This window comes from Puntigrus tetrazona, unplaced genomic scaffold (assembly GCF_018831695.1).
Source record: "Puntigrus tetrazona isolate hp1 unplaced genomic scaffold, ASM1883169v1 S000000664, whole genome shotgun sequence".
NCBI classification, from domain to species: Eukaryota; Metazoa; Chordata; class Actinopteri; order Cypriniformes; family Cyprinidae; genus Puntigrus; species Puntigrus tetrazona.
Genome location: NW_025048285.1, coordinates 54,768 through 82,073, shown reverse-complemented (window position 1 = coordinate 82,073; position 27,306 = coordinate 54,768). Strand labels below are relative to the sequence as shown.

The 27,306-nt window shown below is 41.0% G+C and overlaps 1 long non-coding RNA gene across 3 annotated transcripts; it reads right to left on the bottom strand.

Moving 5' to 3' along the window:
• Positions 1 to 1,884: 1,884 nt before the first annotated feature.
• On the bottom strand, positions 1,885 to 27,306 carry LOC122334879. Of its 3 annotated transcripts, XR_006248821.1 has the most exons (5): positions 27,275 to 27,306; positions 25,369 to 25,443; positions 18,674 to 18,768; positions 7,333 to 7,399; positions 4,679 to 4,700 (listed from the first exon to the last, which is right to left on the bottom strand). It is a non-coding gene; the product is annotated as an uncharacterized LOC122334879 (long non-coding RNA). The 3 variants fall into 3 exon arrangements; XR_006248822.1 differs by lacking the exons at positions 4,679 to 4,700; positions 7,333 to 7,399 and adding an exon at positions 1,885 to 2,026; XR_006248823.1 differs by lacking the exons at positions 4,679 to 4,700; positions 7,333 to 7,399 and adding an exon at positions 7,507 to 7,532.

Genomic DNA, 27,306 nt, shown 5'->3' with positions numbered 1-27,306 from the left:
GTGCCTTGTTGATATCCGTAATGATTTTCTACTGTACAGGTGCAATGGTGACTACGAGAGAGGATAGGATCATGACTAAGAGTGCTCATCACCCGTTCGAATTGCCGTGGATGTAACGCGTCAGCTCTTGGCCGTTCTTGGACCTGGGGATGTACGTGACTTTGAAGTTGAAACCTGGTGAAGAAGAAAGACCATCTGCCCTGTCTGGGGTTTAGTCTCTTAGCAGCTTGATATACTCTAAGTTGGCGATGGTCAGTGAGCACGGTGAAAGGTGGCTGCGTCCCCTCTAACCAATACCGCCACCCTTCATGTATTAGTAATTTCCGATCTCCTACATCATAATTCTGTTCAGCGTTGTTAAGCTTGGCGTGTAAGTAGAAGGCAACAGGGGAACAGTTTGGCTGACTTCCATCCATGGTATGGCCCAATGCCGGTGTGCGGCGCATCCACCTCTATCACCAACTCCCTTTTTAGGGGATCAGGGTGATGAAGAATGGGAGCTGTGGTGAATTTCCTCCTTGACAGCCTGGAAACTGGTACTCTCAGGTGTCCATTTGAGCAGATGAGTGCCCTACTTGATTAAAGCAGTTAGAGGAAAGCTAGAAATTTGGTGAACGGCTTTGAGACCTTTGTGTTCGTCTCATGGTGAAACCCCTCAGAACTGATAATGTACCTGCAAGAAAAGAGACCTGGGCTTGATTAAGCTCACATTTCTTCAATTTGCATAGAGCTGGTTCTGTGCAATGAGATACTCAAGCGACTGCTCTGATGTGTGTTACTGGGATAAAGATCTGGGAGTATACAGGATGTCATCAATGTAGACAATGAGGTATTGTTTTAGCATGTCCCAGAAGATTTCATTGACAAACGCCTGGAAACATGGCAAGTACTGTCGGAGAGATCGAACAGCATGCACCAGATGCTCCAAAGTGTCCTGTGGTTATGGAGAATGCCGTCTTCCACTCGTCTCCTCCTCCTATAGATTCTGATCGTGATTGGCAGGCTCTCTTGCAGATCCAATTTAGTGAAGTATTTGGCGTAGTTGTTCCAGGGCGGCTGGTATAAGGCAAAGTAACGATACTCTCCACAATTAATGTCATTCATACTGCAGAAATCAATACATGGACAAAGACCTCTGTCCTTCTTGACGAAGAAGAACCTGAACCTATGATGCTGGCAAGGTTGAGGGTCGAATGAAACCTTTCAGCAGTTCTTTCCAAATATAAATTTCATGGCTCTAGGACTTGGGACTGGGATCAAAAATACGACCTCTAGGAGGTAGAGCACCTTTGGTGAGCTCAATAGCAGCAGTCATATGGGCGTGTGTGGAGGTAATATAGTAGCTCTCCTGCTCACTAAAGTCGCCACCAGGTCCTATTATTTGGCCGGTATTACAGGAGAATCCAATTGTTGGGGACATTAGATCATGGAGTTTCCATAACGCAGAATGAAGCCTTTCCTATGTTGGGCACTTCTGAAGACGTGATCTCTGAGTGACAAAGTTGATCTTTACCGATCCCAATGGACGTCCATTTAATGCCATACTGTCACCCGGGATTACATGGAAGGAGAGAAATAGCATGGCTTAGCAAAGTGTAGATCCACAAACTCCTAGAAGCCCAAGAATCAATTAAGTCATCAATCTTTTACACATACATCATTACACCTTAGAAGAATGGGGCAGATTAAGGAATTCGGAGGAATGGGGAACACTCACTGCAGCGTTTCTGGAACGTATGGGGTCAGGTGAGGACATGAGGCTCGCAGATTTCCAGACTGTCCGCAGTAGAGGCGGAGGTGATTCCTCAATCGATTTTCCCATTCTTCTGAGCTCAAACAAGTGTAACTGAGATGCATGGTTCTCCTGTTCAGGGAGTTTGCGGCAGGGAGTTCAATTGGTTGTGAAATGGGGACACCTCGATGAGGGTTTTCCCCTCATCATGGCAAACGAGCTTGGCCTGTAGATTGGTGTTGAGACCCTTGCGATACATGAGTTTCAGGGGTTCTGAGGTCCATCCGGTTTGCGCTGCAAGAGTGCGAAACGTTAATGTTTAATCGGCAGCTGTATGATTACCTTGCCTTAGAGAGAAAGAAGCTGTTCTCCGGCTTCTTTTCCTCATGCGCGTGTTCAAACAACCTCCTGAACTGGCGTAAGAAATCGGAATAAGAGGGTAAAGTCATTTGTCTGCCCTCCCACATGGCGTTAAACTCACTGCCAGTCAGTAAAAAAAACACAGCAGAGTCATTTTGAGATATAAGTGAGACTGTTGATTGATGAAGAGCAAGCATTAAAGCAGAAAACCCTTACACGTCAGTGAGGATTTCCATCAGACTTCTCAGGCAAAGAAAGTCGAGGTGATGCGGGTTAATGCTTAGATTTGTTTTGGTCATAGTGGGAGGTGTTGCTGCCGTGAGCCAACAATAACAAGGATGTCAAAGCCAAAGGCAGAATCATAATGAGATTCAAGCAAGGGTCCAGGCTAGCAGATAATATCAGGTTGAGGTACACAGGCAGAGGGTCAACAGGCAGGCAGCAAACAATCAGAATAAATGATAAACAGACAAAGCTGGACATTGAAATATGGAAAGACAGAGGCAATGGAAAATAACATTAAGAATTACCAGCGGGGCAGGGTAAGACTTCGCAATGATAGAGCATTTGAGTGCAAATTAATTAGCTAATCTAATGCAGGTACACCTGGGCAGGTAATCAGACTAGGGTAAGGGCATTAAGGGAAATGCAGTTCAGAAAGCTAGTGCTCTAGAGAGGACTGAACATCAGGAAAGAGCCACAGAGGTGCGATTCATGACAATTTCACAATACAATTAAGTTAAATGTTACAGTACATAAAATACAATGACACTAAAATGTTACAAATGTTAGTTACTTTCCTCCCACTTTGCATACAACATCCCTGCATTTATTTGTCATTTACAAAAAATCCTCCACCTCAACTGCTGCAAATTTCAGATCCTCCATTTTTTCAATGCTGAAGATTCTTTTCACTGAAGACTTCTATCCAGTCAGACGTTCAACACAGTGGGATGTGGTGTGGCTCTTTCTTCCTGGAACTAAATGAATAATTTGTATTAGAAAAGACAAAAGTAAAGTGATTGCATTTATAATCACACTGACTAGTTACAAACATACCCTGATTATACAGTTGTGCTCACATACTCCTTTCAGAATATGCAAAATGTAGATAATTTTAACAAAAATAAGAGGGATCAGAGAAATGCCTCATGTTATTGTTTATTTAATACTGTCCAGAGTAAGCTATTTCACATAACACAGATTTATATATTCTCACAAGACATCTTGGATGATCCACAACTGTTCTGTAATAGTTGTGTTCCACTGCCTACTGTTCTTCCAGCATATTCTGCATATTTGAACCCTTTCCAACATTGACTGTATTGTTTAGAGATCAGTCTTTTACACTGGGACATTTGGGGGCCTCATACATAACTATATATATAAATATGCAGAAGATGCTATAAAAACAAAGAACGCACAGGAGGATTTTTTTCAAGATATTTTGATAATATCTAATAGCATTCTTTCCTCCATAAACAGCAATGCAACTTACATAGAAACAGTAGGAAAGACCTTATTAACGTAATCCATGTGACTCATTAACCTCAATTTAATGAAGCAATGTCAGCGAATGCACGTTTGCACAAAAAAAAAAAAAACAATTTATTTACAAAAACATTGATCTGCAATGCACTTTCCAAAGAGCACCAAATGCATTCTTCTTGTGTTCACACAAGAGCTGACACGGTCACAATAATGCACTTTGGATGAATTATTTTGTAAATACGTGGTAAAAGTTAAACCATAGATGTGAGTGACATGTATTAGCCTAATGTCTTTCTTAAAGTTCGGATCTTGAATGTGAAAGTTGTGTTGCTACCAGTGAAAGACAGAAAGATTTTGGATTTCATCAAAAGTTAAAAACTAAGATCTTAGGAGTGTGAAACAACATAAGGTTGAGCATATAATAACAATTTTAATTTTTTGGGTGAACTTACAATCCTGGAAACAACTAAACAACTAAAATGCAAATAAGAAAATTGTTCTGATTGTTTACTCACCCTTATGTCTTCCAAATCCAAAAGACTTTAGTTTCTCTTGAAACACAAAGATCTTTTGAAAGAAATGGGACATATTTCTTTTCCTCCACTCCTCACAACTGCAACTTTGATGCTTTAAAATAAAAAAACAGTAGTACAACTAAGTTATATGAATAGAGCAGTTTAGTCCCAACTTTTCTAAGGAGACTCAACCACTGTATATTATGAACAAACTGAACTTTTATTCACAATTTAAAAACATTTTTTCCAAGTATTTTGTTTTACCATATCTGATGTGTGTACTGATAAATGTTTAAATGAGAATTAAAGTATAAATCTGTCATCATTTAAAATGCTTGAGTCGTGAGAAAACTTGGTATAAACTTTTTTATATGGATTTTTCATATGGACGTTTTGCAATCTTTTTTATTTAGGAATTTCAATTAATAGGTGTGTGGAATAAGGCGATAATGACTATTTTGATTTTGAGATGAACTAACCCTTTAACAATAAGCTTCCATTGTACAGACATTGGCAAAAGAGAAATACTGGTAGTCTTCTGATCCTTCAAAGTCTTCAAATGGGCATGAAATAGCATCTTCCCAACAGTAGAAAGTCTTCACCTGCATATAAATGCAAAATACACATATGACAATACTACACTACAAGATTCTATCATATTTAATGTGAATGACTTGTTTCTTTATGGTAAAGCTCATGAAACGTAAGTTAAATCTAAGATGTGTTTGTGTTGCAGAACGCAGAAGACTATGTTAGCATTAATTCAATTTAATTTTAGTAGGAAAATGTTAATTTATTTCAATTTTACTCATTTTGTATTGATACTTGCCTCAAAGTTAAGGATGAAAACTTGTTAAAGATTTGTATAGGTATAGGTTTGTAACTTACTACTTACAAGATTCACAAAAAGCTGTGCCCTGAGACCAGTGTGACGGGACTAAGTGATTGACATCAGTCTTCACCTATCAGGGACTGGGTCAATCCATTTAAGGCTGGATTGGTTGTCACTAAAAGGCCACGTCCGATTTTTCCGCCCGTGTTCATTGTTTGTGTGGACTAGCTGCAGGTAAGCACGCTCTACTTTAACTGGTAGATGTTTTTAGGACCCGTTGAGTACATGTGGTTTTTAAAGTGTTCCTGTGTACCATTATAGTGTCTCATTTGCATTGTTGCGAATTAGTGGAGCTGATGACTGTCCGCCTTTCAGGTAATGTGCATTCTTCCGAGCTGGTGTTTTTAACCTGTTAACATGCTTTGCGGAGGTATCATTGTTGTTACTGCACAAAATAGGCATGATTTCCTGTACCCATTATTGTGTGCGGAAGGCATGAGTGACAAACCGGTGCCCATAACTATTTATTGCGCGTAATATTCTCACTGTAAAGATGCTACCAATATTTAAAATTGAATTTGGGGAATTCAATTTTAATTCCTTGTTCTCATTCGTTACACTTGTCTTTTGTTTTGTTCCATTTCATTCTGTGAATTTAGTTTATTTTCTTTTCTTGGTCGAATTGTTTGGTTTAAATTTACTTTTTTGGATGTAACCCTGATTTTGTATTTGATTTAAGTCTTTTGGTTTTTCTTTGTTTGTACCCTGTGGTCATGCGTGGCTTTAATGTATTGTTTGTCATACTTTGAGGTTGATGTTGTTGTAATTTTGTATTTTATTTTGTTTTTGCTTCATTGCAGGAGCTGGGGTCCCACGGTGGTTGGATTTCTCTCTGGTGGTGGTTCTTGGTATGCTGTGTAACACTGAGTGTTTAGTAGTGTGATCTGAGTGCACAGGTGTGTGTGTGGAAGTGTGCCATCGTAAAACCGAACTCCTCTTGCCACTGGAAGCCTCAGCCCTGCTGGATGTATGTGATTTTGTTCTAGGGCCTCAACCTTAGATTAATTCTGTATTCATATTCTTTTGTTTTGAAGCGGTGCTTTTTCTTTTTGCCCCCGTATTTTAAAGTTTATGTATTAATAAACTTTATACTTTTATATGCTACCCAAGTGTCTGGCCTAACTTCTTATGAGGGATCCGAACCTGTGTCCAATTATAATTGTTCCCTGGGAATAATCCCTAGGGTGGCGTAGTCGGATTTCTTTGAGTTAAGCGTTGCTGTTAAAAACGATTCCCCCCTCCCGCCACACCAGCACTAAACATTTCTCCATCATCTTTGTGATCTAAAAGTTAGACACATTTGCTGAGTTTCAGACTTCTCTAATATAATGAATTATATGTATATGAGATAGGGCAGAATCAGGTAATCACATTCTTTTAAAAACAGAGACTAAAAGATCACACAGAACATGCATTTCCCAATTTGCCTTGTTCTCAAGTAAAAATTCAGTAAGCCTGTCTAGCGTGGGCACACACTCAGCACTGTTTCATTGATGACTAATCTGAACACCTCTGATTATTCCACTCATAAAATCAACAGAATCATGTGTGAATAGTTATAATGAGCAACACGGTAAAATGCAGAAAAAAGAGTCACTTCCATATTTGTCCACGTGTCTTAGCATTCATAGGAGGAAACCAAGGATAGCATTGAAATTAGAGGGAAAAGCAATAGTTAAAAGTAAAAGTATTGAAAAATGGCAGAAATAGTGGGAGGAAGACAAAGGAAGGGGATATTATAAAATTCAAAATTCTGTTAATATCAAAAATTATAGAGGAAGGAATAGGCAAGAAGAAATAGTAATAACTAAGAAAGGCTGAGAGTAGATCACACAAGACTGAATAGCTCCATGTTTTTAATGGGGAAAAAGAATAATGAGAATTGTGAGAACTGCAGGGTTAAAGAAAATACACAACATATCATATTTTGCTGTATTTTAACAGCAGAAAGACAGGTGCTTCAAAACCTGATGGTGATACTAGGAACAGAAGAAGAGATGAGAGGGGATAAGAAATACAAGTAAAGCATTATTTAAATTTCTAAATGACAAATGATTAATAAGTTAGAATATGAGCACTCAAATTATGTTACACAATTACATTAAGTGGTAGTATGCACCTAAAGGTTGTTTGCAATCTGCCATTAACCAAGAGAAGAAGAAGAAGAGCTGAAATTGTGTCATTGATAGCTTACAATGACCAAGGATGGTTAATTATTTAAATCTTGAATTTCTTTGAATTTGCAAATCGAGAGAGAACTTTTGAGATAACGTAAAGTACACAACTGCATGAAATATATAAGAATGTGCAAGTGGTTTGGATAATTTATTACAAAATCTTACCTTTGAATTTCCTCCTCTCTTTGTTTGATAATTTGAGTTGAGCTTCTCTTAAGCATATGAAGTTCCTCTGTTAATAAAGAAGCGGAAGGTCTGTTTGTGCTGGCGCTTGTAGATAGGTGCTCTACATCCCGCTCTTCGCTGTTTGAAAATTCTGTTAATGGCTGATGCGTCTTCGTCCATCAAGTCTTCTGTTATGTAGCCTAATAGTTAATCGTTAATATTTAATAGTTGCAGTGGGCACTGTTGAGCAAATGCCATATTATATATGTAGTCGTGATCATTCAATACTAAATCCATTCACTGCGTAAACATTTTTTTAACGTTATATAAATTTATCCAAATAGCTAAAACCCATTACAAAGCCATTAATTTTACATTGAGTTGCTGAAACATTTATGACTTGTGAAGTTAATATAAACGTAAACTGTCAAAACTCACTTTTAAAGCTTGTTGTCTTCAAAATTAACACTTCAAAATCCACCTCAAAGAGCTTTTCTGTTGATAAACGAGTAAAAGTAGTCTGTTTCGCGTTCTCTATTCTGTTAGAAAATTCTGGATGGTCGTGTTCCCTATCAAAAGCTACTCGATGCTGCGCTGAATGCGCTAATAAGAACGATCTTTTGTTCGACCCGGTTGTTGAAGCATCGTAGTCAAACATGCCAAAGTTTGGCTTATATAACCTCGGTCAGGTGACGTCACCTGATCACGAACACCTGAGGTTATAAATAGATGTGCCGGAAACATCCTCAGGTCTTTGTCTTCAAGGACCGCATTGTGTGTGAGTGTGTGTGAGGAAGAAGGAGAAAAATAAATAAATAAATAAAATAACTAAATAAAAGAAGTATATATATAAAATATATATAAGAGAAGGAAAAAAGTATGACGCATCAGGAAGGAGATGCTTGCCTCCGTGCCAGAGGCAGCTCTCCGAGGACGCATCGTCATAACTTTTGTTTCGAGTGCTTGGGGAAGAGCACGCGATCCTCGGCTCGAGGCGAAAAGGAGCACTGTGATCTGTTTTCCATCAAGGTGCTTCGCGCTTGCCTCGCCTTTTTAAAGGAGGATCGAGTGGATCACGTGTCGATCCGGCTGAGCCGCGTGAGACGGACCAGCCCCTTTCTCTCGCGCCTCGCCGGATCGCGAAGCCCTCGCGTCCGCTTTCTCTATCGCGCCCCAGCGCTTCTCTGAACGGACCGAGGAGACTTCATCTCTTGCTTCTGGGGAAGCAGAAAGTGCCACCAGAGCTCCTCCCGCGACAATAAAGCGCACGAGGAGCTACTCGAGGTGGTAACCTCATGCAGTCGAAAGATTACATCTAGACTGGCCCCAGGAGCGAGAGAACCCAAGCGCCGAAACTCAGACGACAGATTTCTGTCGGGTGGCCGGGGAGGGGCCTCAGCGACGTCTCTCCTTCTTTGACGATCTCCACGAGGAGTTGGTGCGCCGTGGGAGTAAGCCTTATTCGTCCCGTGTCTTCGTGCCATCGATGTCGATTTATTCGACTATCGTGGATGCGAAGGCATCGGGCTACTCGATGATGCCCCAGGTGGAAGAGACGCGGCATGGCTATCTCTCCTGGAACTTCATCGCCCCTAAAAAAATCGACCCTCCCCACCAAGCCGCGCCGTATGACATCTTCGCTGGTGGGGAAAGCTTTCAGGCAGCGGGTCAGGCTGGTGCTTCCCTGCACACCATGGCGGTCCTGCAGGCGCACCAGGCTGATCTGCTGAAGGACTTGAGCACAGGCGGGTCCATAGATGAAGAGGCGTTTTTAGAGCTAGCGCCGAGCCACAGATCTGTCTCTCCGCGCGACCAAGCAGACGGCCCGTGCCATCGGCCGTTCTATGGCTGCTATGGTGTCCATGGAGAGACATCTGTGGCTCAACCTCACGGGCATCAAGGACAAAGACCGCGCCATCCTCCTTGATGCCCCTGTCTTGCCTTCCGGCCTATTTGGCGACTCAGTTAATGCCGTCGCCACTAGGTTTCGGGAGGCGTAAACGCTATGAGGAAGCGTTCGTGAGGTTTCTTCCCCGCCGTGCTCAAGAGTCGGGACCGTCGGCCACCCGGTCCCGACCAGGTCCGGTTCCTTTGAGGCGTGAGGCACAGAGGGACAGTGTGGCGAGCCGAGCACCCCTCATAGAGACTGGGGGTGCGGCTCGCCGCGCTTCACAGTCCGCCTCAAGGAGATCCGGACCTGCGGAGCATAATCTCCGCAAAGAAGAAGTCCTGATGCTGGTGCACTCAGCACCGTGGGGTGCCTCTTCCCGGGAGGGGCGCAAAAATTCCAACAGAGAATAAATGCTCCTTCCCGGCACCCTCAGGAAGCCATTGTTCAATCTCCGCCGCCAGTGGTGTTTCGGGGAGCAATGGTTTCCAACCAAACGTTGATGTTCGTCGCCTCCTGCCACGCTTTCAGGACGCGAACATCTAACAACCCCAACAAAACGGTGTCAAAATTAGTGCCCCTTTCAGAGAAGCTGGCAGCGTGGAAGCTTCTGCCAAATATCTCCCATGGGTCCAAAAGACCATAGAAAGAGGCTACAGGATTCAGTTCGCATATCGCCCTCCGCGTTTCAACGGCGTGATTTTCACTTCCGTGAAACCGAACGAGCGCATTTGTTGATACAGGAGTTGCAAACTCTGCTGGAAAAAGGGGCCCAGAACGTGTTCCTCTACCAGACAGACAGTCAGGCTATTACAGCCGGTATTTTCTCGTTCCCAAGAAAGATGGGGCTGCGTCCGATTTTAGATCTTCGAGGATTGAACCATCACCTCAGAACATACAAGTTCAAGATGTTAACAATAAAAATGATTGTTTCTCAAATCCAACCGGGCGATTGGTTTGTGACAATCGATCTAAAGGACGATATTTTCACATAGAAATATTGCCACAACACAGGAAGTTCCTGAGGTTCGCCAGCTAAGCTTACCAGTATCGGGTTCTTCCTTTCGCCTAGCATTGTCACCCAAGACATACACAAAATGCATGGATGCAGCTCTGGCTCCTTTACGACTCCAGGGCATCCGCATTATAAATTACATAGACGACTGGCTGATTCTGGCTCAGTCTCAAGAGCTTGCGCTCGACATCGGGATGTCGCCCTAGCTCATCTCGGATCGCTGGGGTTGAGACTCAACGCCAAGAAAAGCGCGCTTCTCCCTGTTCAGAGGACAACATATTTGGGGGTCGTGTGGGATTCGACCACGATGCAGGCACAGCTGTCTCCTGCACGCTCGAATCCATTCTAAACACCCTAAAGAGCATCAAGTTAGGCCAGAAAGTCACTCTTCATCACTTTCAGAGAGTTCTAGGTCTCATGGCAGCTGCTTCAACAGTGATACCTTTGGGCCTCCTGCACATGAGACCGTTTCAGTTGTGGCTCAGAGCCAGGGATTTCATCCAAGGGCCAATCCCCAGAGGCAAATAAGGGTTACGCGTCGAGGGCTTCGTGCATCCTATCTATGTGGTTCAGACCCGGTTTCTGACCTTGGGTCCCACTCTAGGTCCCGTGTTGTCGTCGCAAGATGCTAATGACAGACGATCACCACGGGTTGGGGAGCGGTCTTAGATGGCCGTCCAGCCCAAGGGATCTGGAGAGGTCATCTTCTCGAATGGCACATCAATTGCTCTCGAAATGAAGGCTGTATTTCTGGCCCTGAAATACTTCCTCCAGCAGTTGAGAGGCTACCATGTCCCAGTGCGGGTGGACAACACGGCAGTAGTCTCTTACATAAATCGCCAGGGCGGACTGCGGTCGCGCCGCTTGAACGAAAGCGCAGCAGGTTCTGCTTTGGGCGCAGGACAAGTTCCTGTCCTCAGGGCGATTTATATTTCCGGTCACATGAACAGGGAGCAGACTTGCTGTCCAGACAAGCTGTGACACATGGGGAATGGAAACCCACCCCAAGTAGTCAGTCAAATCTGGGAAAGGTTTTACGGAAGCAGAGGTGGACCTCTTTGCTTCACAGGAGACAGCACAATGTCCCCTCTACTTTCTCTCTGACTCATCCAGCTCCCTGGGTCTGGACGCGATGGCCCATGTGTGGCCCAGAATGCGCCTTTACGCATTTCCTCCGATTGCTCTGCTCCCGGAGTCCTAGCCAAGGTCCGTCAACAGGGTCTCGCCCTTACTCATAGCGCCCTGTTGGCCAACCAGAATATGGTTCTCAGATCTAATATCTCTCCTCAACGGCTCGCCGTGGGCGATTCCGGTGTGAGGGGACCTTCTCTCTCAGGCACAGGGGACAATATTTCATCCCCGTCCCCGAGCTCTGGAATCTTCACGCCTGGCCCCTGAGAGGGACCAACTAAGTGATGCTGGCCTTTCAGCCAATGTAATAGAGACTATTCTTAGCGCTAGGCTCCTCCACTAGAAGAACATATGCCATGAAATGGCGCATCTTTCGAAAGTTGGTGTAAAACACACCATGCAGACCCAGTTTACTGCCAGATTGTTTCAATGCTAGAGTTTCTGCAAGAGAAAATGTCCTCAGGCACACATCCTAATACTCTCAGAACTTACGTGGCCGCCATTTCAGGCTTGCCATGCTCTGATTGAAGGGGCTTCCGTAGGGAAACACCCTCTAGTTGTTCGCTTCATTCGAGGAGCTAAGAGGTTGAGGCCGCCCAGCAGGGGCGACAGTTCTCTTCATGGGATCTAGCCTATAGTGCTTGAAGGCTTGGTGGACACCCTTTTGAACCACTAGAGTCAGCGCCTGTCAGGTTTCTGACCCCAAAGATGGTTTTTCTAACAGCTATTACTTCTCTGAAGAGAATTGGGGATTTGCAGGCTCTGTCAGTCTCGCCATCCTGCCTAGATTTTGCCCTGGGCTGGTAAAAGCTATTTTGCATCCTCACCCTAGTTATCTTCCGAAAGTTCCATTCTCGACTATAAACCGGTCATCCTTGAAGCCTTCTGCTCTCCGCCATTCATGACACCGGAGCAGGAGAAACTTCACTTACTGTGTCCAGTACGTGTTTCTCCAGATCTACGCCCACCGTGCACCAGCCAGTGGCGTAAGTCAGAGCAGCCAGATGCTATGGTGGCCGCAACCGGGGCGGCTGCCACTAGACAGACTATGTCACACTGGGTGAGAGATGCTATTGCCTCTAGCCTATGAGGCGCGTGGTCAAACTGCGCCTCTAGAAGTTAGAGCTCATTCAACCAGAGGGGTTGCATCGTCGATGGCTTTAGCAAGAGGCGCCTTGCAGCAAGTCTGTGATGCGGCAGGTTGGTCCTCTCCGCACACATTTGTTAGATTTTATAGTTTGGATGTCCATGCTACTCCGGCTCGCATGTCCTTGAGAGTCGACATCCCAGAGTAATGTCTGAGACCTCTTCAGTGTTGCGCGCGCACACACTACACAACGCTGGGGTCCAGACACTCCCTAGTGCGGCGGCGTTGGTATTCTCGTTCCCATTAGCGCATTCAGCACAGCATCGAGTAGCTTTTGATAGGAACGCCTCGGATTACTTGACTGTAACCCTGTTCCCTGAAAAAGCGGGAAGCAGATGCTGCGCTCAATGCCGCACTGTGGGCGTGACTGGACGTCCTTTCAGACAAAAATTTGACCTGAGGATGTTTCGCGCCACATCTATTTATAACCTCCAGGTGTTCGTGATCAGGTGACGTCACCTGACCGAGGTTATATAAGCCAAACTTTGGCGTGTTTGACACATGTGCTTCAACAACCGGTCGAACAAAAGACGTTCTCATTAGCGCATTCAGCGCAGCATCTCGCCCCGCTTTTTCAGGGAACAGGGTTACAGTCAAGTAACCCGAGACGATTTCAACCAATCAGAGTCTTGTTGTCTATACAGAGTCTATACAGGGATGTATAATGACGAGAGTGAACAATTTGTTATTAAATGCAGAGACGGTCTCTGTAATAAATTCAACGATAATTGCTAGATGTTAAGTGTCCCAACAAAGCAAGCCAGAGGCGACAGCGGCAAGGAACCAAAACCCCATCCATACAGAATGAAGAAAAAATAAACCTTGGGAGAAACCAGACTCAGTTGGGGCCAGTTCTCTCTGACCGGACGCACAGCACTTAACTTTGTAAGGAGGTGAACCAAAACCTGTAAATGCAATAAGACTAATCTGAGAAGGGAATTCAAAGGAACAAAAGGACTTCAAAAGGAGTGTAAACAACACCACCCCCCTGTTGCCTTTATGACACCCTCATCACCTCTGCTCTTCCTGCTTCCCCTCCTTCTGCCCAAAAAGAGATGGTTTAAAAGTTCATTAGGAATAAGGCATTATATGTCATGTGTCTTGTGAACCTATGGTTCTTCAATTTCATGTTTGGTGTCATTTGAAAGGTCTCAGTGTGATTGGTAAATTGGTCTCAATATCACAGTAATCACTTATATTATGGAAAAGATTAAGAACTTAGTAGAACTGTGTTCTGTTGAGAAGGGTGTGTCCTCCTTTTGGGTCTCTGAAAGTGTTCCAGCCAGGTGTGGCCCTGGAGCACAGGAACCTAAACACCAAAAAGGTTTTTACAATTACATTTGGGATCTCTTTGTCTGGTCTGAGTATATAAGGAAAGTGACAAAACACAACAAGGCGCGATTCCGTAGCCAGATTGGCCCGTAGTGTGGTGTATGTCCTCATACACTACACTATGTACTTTTTAAAGACCAGGTATAATGACCTTTTAAGTTTGTTTTATTTTGTTTTGTGTTATTTTTGTACTGCTGATCAGTTGTGCAAATGTTTATCAATTATACCAATTTGGAAACTATTCTTGCCTGATAAAATAAACGCCAATCTTGGTTAACTTATAATATTGTCTGAAATAACTTTTCTAGTAGGTTAGTGAATTCTGAGGTTTTCCGCATTGTTGGCGTGGGGTGAGCCAGATCAACGATCAATGGATGGAGCCGGGGCACATTTTTGACTTCTTGACTTCTGACCACCAAACTGGCTTAGCATGCTATTACTTAGGGAACGCATAAAAATTACTCTTTTTGAGTCTATCTAGGAGATGGCTGCATTAAGGTAAGCGATCTAGGGGTAGCCTCTGACTATGACCTGGACTAGCCCAGATGTGTCGTGAGTCTGTTCTGGCCAAACAAGGTCTCTAAGCGACCCAGACTCTAAACGAACAATAAGTCAAAACTAGGAAATATTATAGTTAATTAATGATCCAAATTTAAATCACAACTAGAGGGATCAGCAGTTACATTTTAATAAATATAAATAAAATCACGAAAGATTGAGTCAAATAAAATTATGTATAAGGTCAGTACTATAATTGGAAACCCAAAAGATTAATAAATATTAGTGATTTTTAACGAGATGCAAAGAAAAGACCGAACACGCATTGACCTTTGACCAGGGCCTCCTGATTCCATTCTGCAGGAAAAGGGGACCTCACAACTTCCAGTTAAATTTTAAACACAGCTGTGTCAGATAGTGTAAATGGCTTGTGTGTGTGTGCATCAGGATCTGGTGATCTGTCCACAAAGCGCATCTAGGTGTTCTGGTCTCTGATGAACATAATCTCTGGGTGCTGATCCACCATCTAGTCTGGATATAAACTGTGAAACAGATTAAGAAAGAAACAGGACTAATTTTAGCGTAGATGCCATTGTTTTTACGATGTCACAAGTACATTGTGTTTTAGGAGTAGTGTTCCTGTTTCCAGCAGATCTAATTAATGCAGACTAAAAACCTTTTAACGGATTTGAGTAATAAAAGTGTGTTGGTGTGTTATATGTGTTGGCTAGATGAAAAAGATGCGTCTTTAATCTAGATTTAAACTGACAGAGTGTGTCTGCTTCCCGTTAGGGAGATTGTTCCAGAGTTTAGGTGCTAGATAGTAAAAGGATCTGCGACCTGCAGTCGATTTTGATATTCTAGGTATTATCAAATGGTCAGAGTTTTGAGAATGCAGCAGACGTGCAGGATTATAATGTGATAAGAGCTCGCTGAAGTATTGAGGAGCTAAACAATTCAGGGCTTTATAGGTAATTAATAAGATTTTAAAATCTATCCGATGTTTAATAGGGAGCCAGTGAAGTGACAGAAACAGGCTAATATGATCATGTTTTGGACTAGCTGAAGTTTGTTTATCAAGCGTGCAGAACAACCACCCAATAAAGCATTACAATAATCTAACCTCGAGGTCATTAACGCATGAATTAATATTTCTGCATTAGATGTTGAAAGCATAGGTCGTAATTAAGATATATTTTTACGATGGAAAAACACAGTTTTACAGATGCTGGAAACATGTTGTTGTGAAAGATTGTTGTCAAACAGCACACCTAGATTCCTAACTGATGAAGAAGAATTAACAGAGCAGCCATCAAGTGACTGTGTTCTAGATAATAAAGAGAGGCATCTACGCTAATATTAGTTTCTTTCTTATTCTGTTTCTCAGTTTGTATACAGATCAGTTGGTGGATCAGCACCCAGAGATGATGTTCATCGGAGACCAGAACACCTAGATGAGCCCATTCTGTATGGATGGGGTTTTGGTTCCTTGCCGCTGTCGTCTCTGGCTTGCTTACTTGGAGACACTTAATTTCTAGTGATTTTTGTCAATTTGATTACAGATACCATCTCTGTATTTAATAACAAAATGTTCAATCTCGACATTATACATCCCTATCATTGTATTCTCCTATTTGAAACTGTTCAGTATTCTGATACAATCTGTATTGTTAAAAGCGCTATATAAATAAAAGTGATTGACTGATTTATTTATTCATTTCAATGAGGACTACTTCTACAGAATGTTGCTTTTATATCAAACATTGTCTTAATTGAAATGGGTATGTGAAATTTCATAACATTTCAGCTATCGTCCTGTTGGAAGGAGTCAAATAAAACCTGGTAACTCTTCATGACAAGGACAATGATCTTACCAACTCCTGTGCAGACCAAGCAACTTCATTACGACCATTGCCAACTTTTGGGGGTGATATTCAGCTCTGTTACCACGTGCCAAGCCCCTTCACTAAAGAACTTTCTTATTTTCATCAAGCATGACACATATACCAACTTTTTTTACTTTTCACATATGCTAAGTGCTTCAAAACGGCACAAAGATGCATGTAAAGACTTTATTTTTCACTTTATTTTTTTAATAAGTTAATACAAAAAGAAGTATTTTTTGTTCGTGAATTTTTTGTTAAAAAAAGCAAACATAATGCGCTTTTGCATGATGCCTTTTGTCAAGAACAGGAACATTTGACAAAATGAATTGAAACTCAGGGAAAAACACAAAGACATAAGATAAATAGATCTGTAGAAAGCTTCAAATTACCACTTAACGAAATGGAAAAAAAAATCATTATAATCTTAATCCGTAAAGATGACTTTTCTCTAAAGGTATGTCTATGAAGAGATGACGAGTCAAGAAAGTAGTATTACTTTTCATGGGGCTTTGCAGCAAGCCTATTTCAACACAGCATTTCAACACAGATCTCCTCAGCTGCTGACAACAGCTTTCTGTTGCTGCTACAGGACAATAAACACTGTTGCAATGTTGCATAAACGGGCAACCAGGTGAATCTGAGTTAGTGTGGGAGGTTGAGAGGTAATGACTAGAGATAATCCTGTGTTCCAGGCATGTTCCGGGAAGACCTAAGACATGCTGGAGGGATTATGTCGGCTGGTCTGGGAGTGTCTCAGTCTTCCCCCGTAAGTGTCTGGGGAGAGGGAAGTCTGGGCATCCCTACTTAGACTGCTGCCCCCGCAACCCAGCACAGGAGATAAGCGGAAGAAAGTGGATGGATGGGGGTTAACAAATAAAAAAAAAAAAAACTTACTATTACATTTTTATCTTATTTTAGCTAAAGTAGTTAAAAATGTTTTGATTGAAAAAACTGTTTGTGAATCAAATGGCATTTACAGAAAATTATTTGACAAGAGTAAACAGATGTACAGTGTTAACTGTAACCTTTTCTTTTTTATTTGAACCTGATCCGAAAAAAGCAAACTTTTATCTCTTTATACTACTGTAGGTTACGTCAGATTGTTGCAAAGGATTTGTTTTTTTAAAAGCCTGCAATAACATTGAAGATAAGGTTTGCTTGATAGAGAGTGTTTGCACCTTCTTCGATATTGGACAGAGTCAATTACTGCATGACAAATGTTGATGTTCATCTAATTGTGGCACTTGTTAGATTTATAACAGTGTAAAATGACTAAAGCCGTAAATTAGCTATTGTAATAAAGCTAAAAGCACAAAAATGAAGAATAAATAATGTAATGTATTGTTCATATTAATTTACATTGACTTATTTTAACAAATGTAAAGTGTTCTAGATGTAAAAAGTTCTAGATTTAAAGAACTTGGCTGACTTGTATTTCACATTTTAATTCCCTTCTGCTTAAAACACTGCATTTGCATTAATGAGGTGAAAAAAATACCTTTAAGCCTCAAAACCATATCCATCAGTGGATTACATTTGAGACCCAGCTAGCTGCTGTCAAATTACTTGATGGGTTACTTCTATTTATAGTCAAAAATGTTTTAATTCCTTTTATATTGCAAGTTGCCTGAGTTGTGTCCATCTTAGGCCATGATTTCATGACATTTTCAACATGATTTGCATACACATTCACACGTTTTTCAAAAAGATTCAAATTCACAAATATAAGTAAAAACTGATTCCTAGAAATTAAGTGTCCCCTTAATTTAAAACACATCAAAAAATACTTTGACTGTCCCATTGACTGCCAAGTAATAAACCCAGAAAAGTATGAAAGAAATAACTTCAATCTGCCTATAGTATATGTTTTACACAAAACATACAGTATCTACTGCATGCAAACCGCATACTTCTGTCAGCCGCAACATAATACATGTTTTCTACATGTATTTACACTTTAATCTGAACTGAAAAAGTGCATTCTTGTATTCTCTTCGCTTCATACAATTTAGATTGAACCACTGATGGCAGATGGCCTATTTCCTTCATACTTTTCTGGGCCTTGACAGTGTTCATTAGATGACAGTCAATGGTACAGTCAAAATCCTCCAGCTTTTCAACCAAAATATCTTAAATTGTGTTCTGAAGATGGGTTTGGAACAACATGGGGATTAATTACAAAAAATATAACAGTCAGTCCCATTTAAGTTGCCTTTAATTTCGAGGTGATTGAGTACAGTGTGACTGACAGCTTACACATTTTTCTTTGTGACTCAGAGAAGAAGAAGCTCTGTTTACCAGCAGAGATGAAAAAGACTCTTTCATCTAGAGTCTAAGTAAGAGTCTAAAGACAGCATGGGCTTAAATTAAGTTTATATATTAAATATAATATAATCCCCACAGACTGCAGGGACATCCCAATCTAGAAAAGTGCATTCTCTTACCTCATTGGTTGCGTCCGGAGGGCTGTCTTTAGATCCTCTACTACCTTGTTTCTCATCTCCATTTCCTCTTCATCAAAAGCAAATAGTGTCTGCATCTGAAATAAAGGTGATCTTTTTTCAAACTTTTACTGTGGTTTTAAATATATAAAACTGAAAACAAGCAGTCAAGGAATGATCCAGAAAAGCTATAAAACCACGTCCAGTCTAATGGTCATTTGTGAGATTTTTGAGCTATTTTGCTTCCAAAATGTATTTTTCTGGCTAATGGGAAATAACACAACATTTTTCAATTATTGGGCTCTGATATTAGCTCTGATAAGAGAAAACGGCAAATTAAATTTGGCAAGTGGTTAACTAATCCTGAGCCACTCCACACGCTGGTATAAATAAGCAACAGGTGTAACCACTCATTAGATTTTGTCGTAGCACAGTCCATTAACTACGAGCTTGAAGTGCAACACAAACAAAGAGGAGAAGCTGAAGCAGAAGCTGTTTTGGGTAGCATTCATTACAGAATTAGAGGCGTTCTGGTGATTCCCCTGAGTGTCTTACCTAAAGAGCAATTTCTGTGCACAGCCTTTTCAAACCTTTTTAAAAGTGCAGTTTAGGCTGTTTCTATTTGGGTGTGGTTGTTTCCTGATCTTGAACGACAGTGGCGAGTGCTCTCTTCAGTGTCTGAGTATTTAGAACAACACTCATTGTGAGGCCCTGCTTCTGATGGCACTTTAACCCTGCCACTCCATCCTTTAGGATATAGCATCACCTTCTGGTCCTCACCCGGTTTAATTTTCTGCTGTAAGTGATTCGGTAGGGCCGATTCAGGGCACTCCGCTCATTTCATGAGGAAAAGATCATGGTCTATCGTAAGCTGAGGAGTGCTGCAGCTTCAGCCAGGTCAGACCAAAAAGCTAGCCATGCTTGCTTGGACTGCCGAGGTGTCACATGCCACCTTGCCCTGAGCCTCTCATGGCTGACGACTGGTTTCTGGGTGCTGTCCTGATAACAAATCACGGCCCACTCTGATGGTGCCACTTGCAAGGAGCTTGGGCATGCGTATGGCATTCCCTAACCCTTCTTGCTGGCTTATGGGGACACCTCGGCTCGGCTATGTGATCCAATTCGCCCACCAACCTCCCAGGTTCAGGGGCATTTTTAAGACTTCTGTGGCAGCCTGGAACGCTTCTGTCTTGTGAGGAGAGATTGCTATCCTCCTGGCAAAGATGCAATCAAGCAGGTCCCTCCAGCTGAGGTGGATGTATGTACTACTAGTCTGCTGTACTATATCTTGTCTCCTGTTTATATCTTTTTTTGATCTTTTGTTCAGTGAGTAATCCATTCTCTAACTATACCTGCCTTTTTCAGTTTATCTGGTTTGTCGTGTTTTCTGACTTGTGTGTTTTTTTTTCCAAATTTGTTAACTTGTTTTTTAGATTGCATATGTGATTTATTATTTTGTTTTCATAATTGTAATTTGTTTTGCACTTCTCTGCCAATGTAAAATATTGTAGTGCTTTGCAGCTCATGGAACAAATAAAACCTTGTCAGTTTAAACTTCTTAAATAAGGTTTTGCAAGATGGCTTGTGTCAAATGTCATAGTGTCACGTCTTTGGACTTTTTGTTATTGTTTTTGTTGTTTGTCATGTGTTCCGTTTAACCCACTTTAGTTAATTTGTCTTTATTGTCTTCAGCTGTGTGTAGTTTATTAAGTAATTCCGTTGAATATTTAAGTCCTGTGATTTCAGTTCTGTTTGTCCAATCTCGTCTTTATGTGCATGTGGTTTTGTCCTGTCTACCTGCCTGCCTGCCTGCCTGCCTGTAATTATACATTTACATTTACATTTAGTCATTTTGCAGATGCTTTTATCCAAAGCGACTTACAATTGAGAGTACATCAAGCGATTCATTTTTTTGAGAGACAAACAGACAGAGTAAGTGCTTGTAACACCAAGTCACAGGCAGTGTTCAAATTAGTACAAGACAGAAAGGGAAGGAATAAACAAGGGGAAGGAGAAGTGAGAATTTCTTTTCTTTTTTCTTTTTTTTTTTAAGATGAGGTCAAGTATTGCTGAAAGAGGTGAGTTTTCAACTGTTTCCTAAAGATTGACAGAGATCCAGCATTCCGGCTATGTATGGAAAGATCATTCCACCAGCCAGGAACAGAGAACAAGAAAGTTCTGGAGAGTGATTTTAAGCCTCTTTGAGATGGTACCACGAGGCGTCGCTCGCTAGCAGATCTCAGACTTCTAGAGGGCGAGTAGATTTGTAATAGTGAGTGGAAGTAGACCGGTGCTGAGTCTGTGGTTGTTCTATATGCAAGCATCAGTGCCTTGAACTTGATGCGAGCTGCAACCGGGAGCCAATGTAAGGAGATAAAGAGAGATGTAACATGGGCTCTTTTGGGCTCAATGAAGACCAGCCGTGCTGCTGCATTCTGAAGTAATTATATAGTTTATTTTCATCTCTGAGTAGATAAAAGCGTTTAATTTACCCTTACGCTAGTTGTGTGCTCTCCTGCTAACCACAACCGTGACACATAGTAACACAAAAGTCAGTTTTGTCTATGAATATAAACTGGTGCATGTTAATCGATATACAGTATTAGATGTGTGAAACTGTCTCTTGAATATTGTGACAGCACACTACTAACTTAACAACTAACTCAACCAGGCCATAGACAACTGCCTTATTAGGCCCCACTGTCAAACCTGTATTGTTTTTTTAAGGTTTCTTTTTTTCCCACTATTCTCAACATTTTAAACTCTTGAAAGCTGGTATATATGTTGGAATCCTAATGGCCCTTAGAGGCCCAACAACTTTCATGCTGTATGTTATAGGCTCTGCCAAACAGAAAGTTGGTTATTCAGAAAAGTGCATGCACTAAAAATGTATATACTCCTCTGAGAATTTCCTATTCAGTGAACATGATCTCAAGACATTGGTGATGCTAAGGAATGCGAAGGAATTTTTGATCTCAAATGGTTTGCCCATGGCAAGTCAATGATGACGTTATAGCAAGAAATGAGAAACAGGAAGTGTCTAATAAATCCACATACATAGTTTGATTTTCAAACCTCAGGGAGTGTTAAGTTGTACAATGCCTATCACATAGATGTGACTATTAGGAGTTATAGTGCTACCAACTAGCAGCAGGAAGTGTGTTATTTTCAGAATGCTTTTTCTGATGAAATGTGAAGCTAGTTGTACAAAAAAAAAGATACCACACATATCAGTATTAATTAGAGTTAGAGACTGGCAATAGGTCAATAAAGCGAGGTATAGCGCCATCTTTTGTCAAAGGTTTGTGATTTTTAACTTCAATTCCATGAATAACGATCAAGAGCCTTTTTCTAGTGCAAAAACACCAGACCAGAGGGCTCAGCAAGCCTGACGGGAGCTCAGACCATCTGTTCAGACCAGGAAGGGCTGAGCTGCACCCTCCAACCAGTGAAGCCATTCCTTAAACCAGCCTGACAGCCAGCCTAACAACTCCCAGTTACCTATGTTGTAATTCTGCTCAGAGGAACTGAAGCAGTACGAGAAGAAGGCACAGGGATGCACCTTCTCATCCTGGTGCAACCGCTGTGAGAGGACCGGACCTGCTCCGACCTCAGAGGCATTCACCTCAACAATGAATTGATGTTTAGGGTCTGGAAGGCAAAACAGAGTTACTAGACCAATCTATGTGAGGGCCATGCCAAAGCCAACCAAGATAGTGGGGGCACTCAAGGAATCAATAAGGTACAGAGTAATCACCTCATTGTGATTGCCAGACACAACGAGACTGGAGACAGGAGGAGTTGTACAGGAGACAGTGGTATTTAAGGTGCCATTCAGGGAACATGCTGGGATAGGTTCAGGAAGAGGAATGGCAGAAATCCCCCACTGAGCGGCTAAGGAGCCCTATCTATGAAGTTACCCTCACACCCAGAATCAATCAGGAGTTAGAAGAGTTATTGTCCTAAATAAAAACAGGCAAAAATACTCAAAAGAGTCTCACAGACAGACATTTCCCAGTCATAAGCTTTGCCATTTAAGCGTCAGGGCAAATGCCCTCTTGAATTCCCTCAGGTGCTGTAGGGCAAACACCACAGAACACTGGGATAGGAATGCTTGGGAGATATTATAAGGAGACATAGTATTAGCTTTTACTGTTATGCTATGAAACTTTTTTTATTTCTTCACGGCCTGATGAAAGACAACAAATTGAAAAACTAAAAAGGATGCACAGTGAATATAAAACAGATGACAAGTCATTTCTTAATGCTAATTAGGTGCTAATTATAGGACCTAAAAATCCCACATGTAATAATCATGAACACAGTCTAGCACTTGATGGCTGCTCCGTTAATTCCTCTTTATCAGTTAGAAACTTAGTTGCGCTGTTTGAAAGCAATCTTTCATTTGAAAACCAGTTTGTAGCATCTGTAAAACTTTGTTTTTCCATCCCAAAACATATTTAAATTGTGACCTATGCTCTCAATGTCAAATGCAGTATTAGACCATTGTAATGCTTTTACTACATGGTTGTTCTGTGCGCTTTGATAAACGCAGCAGCCTAGAGACCTTACTAGAATCAGGAATTATGACCATATTAACCCGGTTCTGCCTTCACTGCACTGGCTCCCTATTAAACATTGGATATATTTTAAGATTTTGTTAATTACTTATGAAGCCTTGAATTTTTTAGCTCCTAAACACTCGAGCAAGCTCTTATAGCATTATAGTCCTGTACTTCTGCTGCGTTTTTAAAACTCTGGCATTTGATAATGCTTAGAATAATCAAAATCGACTGCGAGTGGCAGATCCTTTTCCTATTTCAGCACCCAAAATCTGGAATAATCTTTGTGAAGCGGACATACTCTGTCAGTTTAAATCTAGATTAAAGACCCATCTCTTTAACCTGACTTACACATAACACACTAATAAGCTTTATTATTTAAAATCATTGTAGGATTTTTAGTCTGCATTAGAACAGCTTGTTACATCATAAAAGAATGTAATTTATTGTAATATCTGTTTCTTTCTTATTCTGTTTCTCAGTTCATATCCAGATCAGATGGCAGATCAGCACCAAGAGATGATCTTCATCGGAAACCGGAACACCTAGATGAGCCTTGTGGACAGATCATATAGGCGTGTATGGCTTGCCATCAAGGGCTCAGTCTTCTTTTTATATTTGTCCTATGTTCCTCAATATTTTTGGATATATTGGCCTCCGAAAGAAAATGATTTTTTTTTTTGATTTCAAAGAACTTTTAGGTGGAATGAGGACAAAGTATGACACAGTATTGGCAAGAAACCTTTTAAATATTATTGAATCGTTTAATTTAGTTATAACGCATAAATATGGTAATGTATTGTCATACAGCCAGAGGAGAACTGGCCCCAACTGAGCCATCCTTAGGCTTTGTCTTCAAGGACCACATTGTGTGTGTGTGTGTGAGTGTGAAAGAAAAAAGAGAAAGAGAAAGAAAGAAAAATAAATAAAGCAGAAAGCTATCGTTCTTTGAAAAAATGGCATAGAAAAGAGGTGGGGGAAGAACACACTGTCCTCAGCCTCAAGGGAGAATGCGATCTCCTCTCAATCAAAGTGCTTTGAGTGTGGCTAGCTTTCTTCAGAGAGAAACAGTGAGCCATTGCTCCCTCAACACAATCCTGGAGATTGCATGTCAAACTGCTTGAGGTGTGCTCTCTAGTCTGCGTCTCAAGCACGCTTCTTCTGAATGGACGGAAGATACTCCTTCTCTTTCTTCTGCCAAGATGGAGAGTACCACCTTAGAATGCTCCTCTCGTGATGAGCATATGAAGAGTTTTTCAAGGTGGTTACTTGGTCCAACGTGAAATATGGCGTTCCTCAAGGCTCAGTGCTAGGACCGTTACTTTTCAACCTATACATGTTACCTTTGGGAGATATTATCAGGAGACATGGTGTTAGCTTTCACTGCTATGCTGATGATACTCAGCTGTATATTTCAGCACAGCCTGGTGATAAACAACAAATTGAGAATCTAACAGAATGCATAGTCGATATAAAAAACTGGATCATGAATAACTTCTTAATGCTAAATTCTGAAAAAACCGAAGTGCTAATAATTGGACCTAAAAAGCCCACATGTAAGAATCTAGAACACAGTCTAACACTTGATGGCTAACCAAGGTTATATAAGCCGAACTTTGGCGTGTTTGACAGACATGCTTCAACAACCAGTCAAACAAAGAATGTTCTCATTAGCATTAGAGTGCAGCATCTCATTCCCGCTTTTACAGGGAACAGGGTTACAGTCAAATAACCCAAGACATATCATATTTCTCTATCAAGACCTTGATTGCTAAAGCATTTAAGATAAATAATGAAGATAATTTGCATGGACATGATGTACTAGACCAAGGCTGGGAATCCACTGACAATAACCAACAAGCATCTGCAAAATCACTATAATGTGTGTTGTTAAGGGCAGCTTACATCTGCAGTGTAGCTTATTATTATATAACAGTTCTATAAAGACATTATAGAATGATTATATTTTGGCAGTCTATATTCATGACGATGTAAATGAATGACATTTTACTAGCATACATTTATTATTATTTCAGCATTAATTTTTATTCCACATTAATTTACATCAAAATTGATTTTATCACAAAGGGTACAAAAGTTTGTTGTACATGTTTGAAACATAAAGGAAGTACTTACAGCTGCCATGGAGTTAATGCGGTCAATATAGTAATCAGGCCAGCTGGTAGCAAGCTTGTTGGGGTCCTCTTGTTCCTAAGAAATGAACACAGGATAAAGATTCTATTTTAAGTAGTACAGAATTTTCGTCTGATAAATGATTGTTCAGTAGACCACAGCAAGATATTGGCTTATTTGTTGTTCAGTCAGTGAACCAGACCTTGTAGTTGGTAACTGCCACAACGGAATCTGTGAGCTAATACAATAATATAGATTTTTAAAACAATATCAGATTTTTTGGAGATTCAAAATTAATAAACAAATATCAAATAATAATATTGCTGTCTTTAAAGCTTTCCATGTTTATTTAGAATTTGATTATTTTAACATAAAAGATATGTTTAAATAAAAAAATAAAATGCTATTACAGAGGCATGAAAATAGTTAATCAGAACTCTTGCACTACACAGAAATTCGGATTAAGAAATGAATGAACTTGGGGTAAACTCTACCTTCTTATTGAAAACAGTTGAATTGCTGTCTGTTGCAATAAAGAATCTAAAGGATGCTTTAGCCATCTGCATAAGTGGCAAGTGAATAAACAGTGTTCCTAACAAACAGAAGAACTGAAGACCTTGAGGTCATGAACAAGTGATATCTCAAGGCTGTGCAGATATTTACTTAATAGTTTTCTCTTACAGTGAGCCCCAGAAAAATAGCTCCAATTTTCAGAACTTTCTTTTGATTGCTTCCTTAAACACACAGCTTTGCTTGTTCCGTTTACACTGCTGTGCATTTTAAGCAGGTCATGTGGTGGGTTTGTATGGTAATTCTCTATTACTGCAATTCTCTAAAACTTGTTTTTTCCAAGACGTCTGTTGTTTGGATCTGCTTCCTTTGCCTGGATTTGGTTTGATCATTTTTTTCTCTCTTTTTAAACTTTTGCTGTAAGAGGAAATCATTTTTGATTGCAGGAACATCAAGAGATCCTCAACTGATGACAACTTTGTTCCAGGATCTGTTTTAGTAGCTATAATCCAATGCAAACCAATTTACCTATAATTCCTACCTCACAAGCATGTGGGTATCATGGACCTAAGCTTTATATAAGACTTTGTAGATATTTTGACGGATTCACCGCACCTGGAGCTCGTCAGCCGCGGGCCAGATAAGCCCGGCCAGGCGGCGGCTTCAGTGAGCCACGAGACTCGAGTTGGATGCTAACCTGTTGTCTCTCTCTTTGTCTCCCAGAAGCCACACCGTGACGGGCCTACCTGAGCTAATTTCCCATTACCTCACCGTGGACTCCCTCACTACTCTGAGCACTGGAAACACGGAAGACGACTCACTGCTGCACTCACCGGACTCACCGCTGTGCTCACCGAACTCACTGCTCACGTATTGCTGTTGTTTAATAAATACGCCCTCCGGGGATTTCCACTCACCTGTTTCTCTTGTGCTTCCTCGCCACAATATAATGGAATCAAATATAACATTTTCAGACAGGAACTGAAGTAGCTGTTGTTCATTTTGCAGGTCCTTTTAAAACAATACCACTTCCATAAAAACAACCTTGAAACGGCTAAAACCCATTTGTTTAAATTTGTATTCCACAGAGGCTTCTGAAAGAATCCAATGTCTCCTCTCCCTCTGTAATCAGGGTTAAAGAGAGTAATATCCTGAAAGTGGCTGACCACAGACATGGAATTCAAAAGGATAGTCTCCAAAGGAGGAAGGGAGAGGCTGTGTGTGTGATAAGTGTTGTTTATTTTCAGAGGTTTCAGATTTTTCATTTCTCATTTCATTGTCTCACAATGAAAAATATAAATCAGTGCAAAAAAATTATTTTCTTTCTTACAAAGAATGCAAAATAAAAAAGTATCCAGTAACATAAAAACCTTTAATGATCATGCTGTGAAGGACTCACCTTTTTCTTGCTGCAATAGATCTGCCATTTTT